The sequence below is a fragment of the Mustela erminea genome, chromosome 1, assembly GCF_009829155.1.
Source record: "Mustela erminea isolate mMusErm1 chromosome 1, mMusErm1.Pri, whole genome shotgun sequence".
NCBI lineage: Eukaryota > Metazoa > Chordata > Mammalia > Carnivora > Mustelidae > Mustela > Mustela erminea.
Genome location: NC_045614.1, coordinates 17,533,222 through 17,539,775, shown reverse-complemented (window position 1 = coordinate 17,539,775; position 6,554 = coordinate 17,533,222).

Sequence of the window (6,554 nt, the reverse complement as noted above, 5' to 3'; positions counted from 1 at the left end):
GTGCTGTGACAGAGATAATGTGACGGGTGGGGCTGCCCAAAAGAGGTGATTTGGAAACAGCCCTGAGGGAGGGACCCCCTGGCCAGAGGGAGCCCCGGGCAAGATGGGGCTAAGAAGAGAGTAAAGGGTTTTATCCCAGGTTGCAGAGATTTGGGACAAAGAAGTGACTAGTTAGAGACTAATGCACTCCGTCCAGCCTGAAAGGCCCGGGACTGCCTAAGGGACTGAGGTATCCACTTCTGATGGGAAAAGAACGCCTCGCTAGAGTGTAAAAGCTAAGAGCCATGTGACTTGATGGGCTGGGGTGAATATGTGTGGCCACGTGAGTACCTAGGATGCCCAGACTGGCGGGGGAACCACAAAATAGAGAAGTTAACCTCTAGAGGGGTGACCTGTAGAGCTGGAATTTTAAAATCATGTATGTGTGACCCGTCTTTGTAAATAAGATGGAGAATGGTTTGGAGATCCTGAAGGCCAAAGTCGAAGCTGGGAAGCCAGTGAGAATCTTTTTGTAGTCTTCCAGAACACTGGTGATGCTGGGTTGGGGCAGAGGGAGGTAAAAAGTGGGCACATTTGAGAAACATTTTGGAGAAAAAAGTGTCACAGCTTGGGATGGATGGATGTAGGGGTATGAGAATGTCAAAGATGATTTCCAAGTTTCCATTTGGTACAGTTGGGTGGCTGCAGGAACACTTACTGAGGTGAAAACAGGAAGAGCAAAAGCTCAGGTCTGTCTAGTGTTGAGCTCTGAGACATTTAAGAGGAGATGTAAAGGAGACTATGGGACGTGTGGTGTCTGGGCTCACAAGAGAGGATTCACCCACAATGCCGGACCCAGTTTGACCCCAAATCTTGTAAGACTCAGTCAAGGGCCTACCTTCATGTCAGCAGGAGTTAGAGCAAAAGAAAATGCAAGCACAGCAGTGTTCCTAATAGTGTTATTCACAGTAGCCATAAGGTGGAAACAAACCAAATGTCCATCAGTGGATGAAAGGATTAACAAAATGTGACAAATCCATACCCTGGACTATTACTAAGCTGTAAAAAGGAAGGGAATTATGACACCTGCTAGGATATCAATGAACTTGAAGGCATTATGTTGAGAAAGAACGGAGAGCAAAAAGGACAAATATTGGGGCACCAATAAATTGGTGCATTAATTCACTAGGGCTGCTGTGACAAAGTATCATAGACTGACTGGCTTTAACAACAGAAATTAATTTTTTCACAATTCCAGAGGCCCCAAGTCTGAGATGAAGGTCTTAGCAAGATTGGTTTCTTCTGAGCCCTCGCTCTGGTTTGTAGATGGGTGTCCTCTACCTGCATCTCCACTTGGTCTTCTCTCTGTGCATGTCTGTTTCTTAATCTAAGACACCAGTCATACTGGACAAGGGCCCACCATCATGACCCCATGTTAACTTAATTACCTCTTTCTCCAAATACAGCTACACTCTGAGCTACTGGGGGTTAGTACTTGAATATATGAATTTGAGGGAGACACATTTCAGCCCATAACACAGGGTCAATGATATAAGGGGCAATTGGTGTGAGAGGTATCAAAGATCAAGAGGCCCTGTGAGGGGGCCTCAAATGCTGAGGATATGGGTGGGGGACAGGCCAGTGGGGGCGAGGCAGCAGAAAGATGTCTCCCAGGGCAAGAGGTACCTTCCTAACACATGTACTTCCTCACAGGGAGAGACAGAGTTAGGAGTTTAGGGAAGCCTAAAACGCCACAGTACCTGAGGAAGAGTAGGCCCCATTACAAGGGGGCAGCAAACACCCCATTCAACCCTTTCTCACGACAACCCCATCACACTCCATAGAGCTGGAAGGGCCTCAGAGACACAGACATCCTGCCCCATTTTACAGACGTGGAAACTGAGACCTGGATTGGTGAAATCCCCCAGCAAGTGAATGGAAGAGTCCAGGCTGGGCCAGGGTATGCTCCCTCCCAGTTCAGTTATTCAACAGTTATTTACTCCACAGCCCCTGTGCTCTGTGCACTGTTCTAGGTGCTGTTGAATAAGACAGGCGAAGATCTCAGCCATCACAGAAGAAAGAATATACACTATGTTTGATGGCAATAACAGCTACGGTTAAGATGAAAAAACAGAGCAGCAGAGAAAAGAGGATGGCAGCATGAGGAAGGGACATTTACAATTTTGTATCTTTTATAGAGATACAGGGTGGTGAGGGAAAGCTTCCAGGAGAAGGTATGATTTGAGGATGTAAAGGAACAAGCCAGGCCCATAGCTAGGGGAAGAGAGTTCTAGAAAGAGAATAGCAAAGGCAAAGACCCTGAACCTAGACTGTGCCTGGAGAATAGCGAGGAGGCCAGGGTGTTTGGAAAACTGTAAGGGATGGGGTCAGAGAGGCAATGGGTGGAGGTGAGGTAGGGGTTTGCTGGTGGGATAGGCTCTCAAAGGCCATGGTGAGGGTTTGGGCTTTTCTGGATGACCTGGGGAACCATGGGAGACTTTGGAACAGAGGAAGGATATGATCTGACCTGGGTTTCAGGATTACACCGGCTGCTATACTGATGGACTGCGGAGGAGGGTAGTGCCTCAGAGGAAGGCCCATACCATGAATTATGGATTCCCAGGACTCTGTTCTGGGCCCTCTAGAGAGGAGCAGGGGCCAGAACTGCTGCCTCAGGATCTTCACAGAGAGGTCTGGGATATGGGCACACACAGGAAACGTGGGAGGGGGACTTGAGGAAAGAATATACCACAGGGGCAGAGTGAGGCTGGGGTCTGGCATGCTTAGGCCCAATCACCTCCACAGAACAGAGCGGGAAAAGTGACTCTGCAGGAGGCTGAGTACTAATGGGGTTGGCGAGGAGAGAGTCTTTCTAGCTCAGTGCAAACGCCTGTCAAACTCCCAGTTGGGGTGGTGTGTGTGTGTATGTGTGTGTGTGTGTGTGTAAGTTGACAAGCTGTTTCTCAAATTTATGTGGAAAATCAAAGGCTTTAGAAGAGTCTCCATAGGATTTAAGAAGAGAAACAAAATGAGAAGACCTGTTCTAGCCCTGTTAGAAAACTGTGTGATTGGAACAGGTGAGTATTTGTTCAGGAATGTAACATTAGACCATCGGAATGGGGTAGAAAACCCAGCAACAAATCAAAGCCTTCCATGTCCACTCAGTGGACTCCAGAGTTAGAGCACAGCAGGCCAGAGGAGAAAGGGAGGGCTGCCGACTAAATGACGCAGATCAACTAGTCCCCCACAGGGAAACAATTACATTGGAGTCTGTTATGGGTAAATTGTATCCCCCATGAAGATATGTGAAAATCCTAATCCTCAGGTACCTGTGACTATGACCTTATTTAGAAATCGAGTCCTTGCAGACACAATCAAATTAAGAAGAGTTCATCATACTGAGTTAGGGTGGGTCCTAACCCAGCAACCAGTGTCTGTAATTCAAGAAATTCTACCTACAGGGGTGCCTGGGTGGCTCAGTGGGTTAAGCCTCTGCCTTCGGCTCAGGTCATGATCCCAGGGCCCTGGGATTGAGCCCCACATTGGGCTCTCTGCTTAGCAGGGAGCCTGCTTCTCCCTCCCCTGCCTGCCTCTCTGCCTACTTGCGATCTGTGTCTGTGGAATAAATAATAAATAAAATCTTAAAGAAAAATTCTACCTACAGACGCTGATCATGGCAAACCCCACAGTCATGTTAACCAATTCCTTAAAATCAATCCATTTTTCTATCTATGAGCTATCTATGTGTCTCCTATTGGTCCTGTTTTCTCTGGAAACCCCTAAGTGACATGGAGTCTACCTTACATCGTGTTTCCAGTCATGTGTAAAGTCTGGAGAATGGCCATCCTTGGGGGTGAAGGAAGAGAAGTGATTGCAAGTGGGGGACACACAAAGAGCTCGTGGGATTCTCAGAATGTTTTGTCTCTTGATCGATCCAGGTGCTAGTTACAGGAATCTGTTTACTTACTTCTGTAAGAGGTAAATAAGCCAAGCTGTACACTTCTCCATTGAGCATATTTTGTACATATGTTACATTCCAATAAAAAGTTAATGTAAGGGGGCGCTTGGGTGGCTCAGTGGGTTAAACCTCTGCCTTCACCTCAGGTCATGATCTCAGGGTCCTGGGTTCAAGCCTCACATCGGGCTCTCTGCTTGGCGGGGAGACTGCTTCCCCCTCTCTCTCTGCCTGGCCTTTCTGCCTGCTTGTGATCTCTCTCTGTCAAATAAATTTTTAAAAAATCTAAAAAAAAATGTTAATGTAAGAAGTTAATTCCAGGTGTTAAGGACAAAACAGGTATATTAAGGACTGAAATGAGAAAGGCTCTAACTTTTCAAAGTAGATATAGGAGAATATCTTTATGAAGTCAAGCAGGGAAAGATTTCTTATGGTATAGGGAGTACTAGCCATGATGGAAGACCAATAAATAAATTCAACTTCTTTTTTTTTTTTTAAAGATTTTATTTATTTATTTGACAGAGAGAGAGAGAGAGAGACAGAGATCACAAGTAGGCAGAAAGGCAGGCAGAGAGGAAGGGAAGCAGGATCCCTGCTGAGCAGAGAGCACCATGCCATGTGGGGCTCGATCCCAGGACCCTAAGATCATGACCTGAGCCGAAGGCAGAGGCCTTAACCCACTGAGCCACCCAGGCGCCCCTAAATTCAACTTCTTTTGAGTTAAATTCTTTTGAGCAAAAGACATCATAGAGCACTGAAGCCAGCTTAAAAGGCTTCATTGGCCAAATCTGGGACAATGTGAGAATCAAAATAACATAAGAATAGTAAGGGATTATAACCCATCAAATAAAAGAGTACATGAATTTATACAGGTATAAAAAATAATAGGTTAAAACAACAAAAAGTCAACTACGAGACTTACTAGGAAGGATGAAATCACACTCTTCAGCAATCATCATATTAATAATTTAGGCAAAATCCTCGATGGACATAAAACTAGTGAGCTTAAGAAGTAAAGCAACATGGTAGTTACATGGTAGTCCCATAGTATTGCCCCACCATATATTCATTAATTACAAAGGGAAAAATAATAACTTTAGATGAAGAAACTGGACAGACCCCCAAAGAACCTAACAATGAAATGAGACACATTTGATATGGGCTTTTCTTTTTTGCATTAAAGGACATCACTAGGAAAATTGGGGAAATCTGAGTAAGGTCTGTAGATTAGATAATGGTAGTGTGTTAATGTTAATTTCTTGCTTTTGAGACTTTTTCAATGGAGAATGTTCTTATTTTTGGAAAATATATGCCCAAGTCTTTAGGTGTAAAAAGGCATCATTCTGCCCCTGTCCCTTACGCTCAAGCCTCTTACAGGAAGTTGGGGGGATAAGTGTGTGTGTGTGTGTGTGTGTGTGTGTGTGTGTGTGTGTGTGTGTGTTATATCCATAAAGTTATATACAGAGAGCAAGAAGGGAAGAGGATGCAAATGTAATAAGATGTTAACATTTGGGGAATCTGGGTAAAGAGCATGAAGAAATTCTTTACACTACTTTTGCAACTTTTCTATAGAAGTCTGAAATTATGTAAAAACATGAAGTTAAAAGAAAAAACAGGACACCATAAAGAAAATGGAAGGACAAGACCAAATTGGGAGAAGGTATTTGTCAGACATAACCAACAAAGGATTAGCATCCAGAATATGTACAAAACCCAAGGCATCTGGCTGGCTCAGTTGGTAGAGCAGGCAACTCTTGATCTTGGGGTTGTGAGTTCCATCCCCACGGTAGGTGTGAAGCCGCCTTCACACAGATATTTAACCGCTGAATCACCCAGGTACCCCTAGGCATGGAACCTTCTTAAAACAAAAATAAAAACAAAAATAGGATGTGTAAAAAACTCTCATGAGTTCTCAAGAAAGACAGGGGTGCCTAGGTAGCTCAGTCAGTCAAACGTCTGCCTTCGGCTCAGGTCATGATCTCAGGGTCCTGGGATCGAGCCTCACATCAGACTCCCTGCTCAGTGGGGAGGCTGCTTCCCCCTCTCTCTCTGCCTGCTTGTGTTCTCTCTCTGTCAAAAAAAAAAAAAAAAAAGACAAAAAGCCCAATAGAAAAATAGGCACAGGACTTGCAAGGAAACTTACAGGAACAGCCAGACACATATGGAAAGATGTCCAGCCTTATGGATACCCAGGGAAATGCAAACCCAAATGATGATGAAAGTCCACTTTGTACTAATCAGATGAATGAGGACACATCAGCGTTGGTGTTGGTGAGGATGTGTAGTCACAGGAACTCTCGGCCACTGCAAATGGGGTTGTAAATTGGCACTACCACTTTGGAAAACCATTTGGTATTATTTAGTCAGGGTGACACTACCTGTCTCCTGTGCCCAGTGACTCCACTGCAGGGTATCTGTATAGCCTGGAAAGACCCCTACGCACACACCCCAGGAGCTGTGTCCAGGAGAAATGGTCATAGCCACCCAAACGGGAGACATGGGGCCCTCCCACCCCCACCCCCACCCCCACCCGCACCCCCACCCCTGCCACCCTCCTTGGATGCGAATCCAGAACCACTGCATTACAGGTGGGGAAACTGAGGCATGGAGAGGGAAAGAG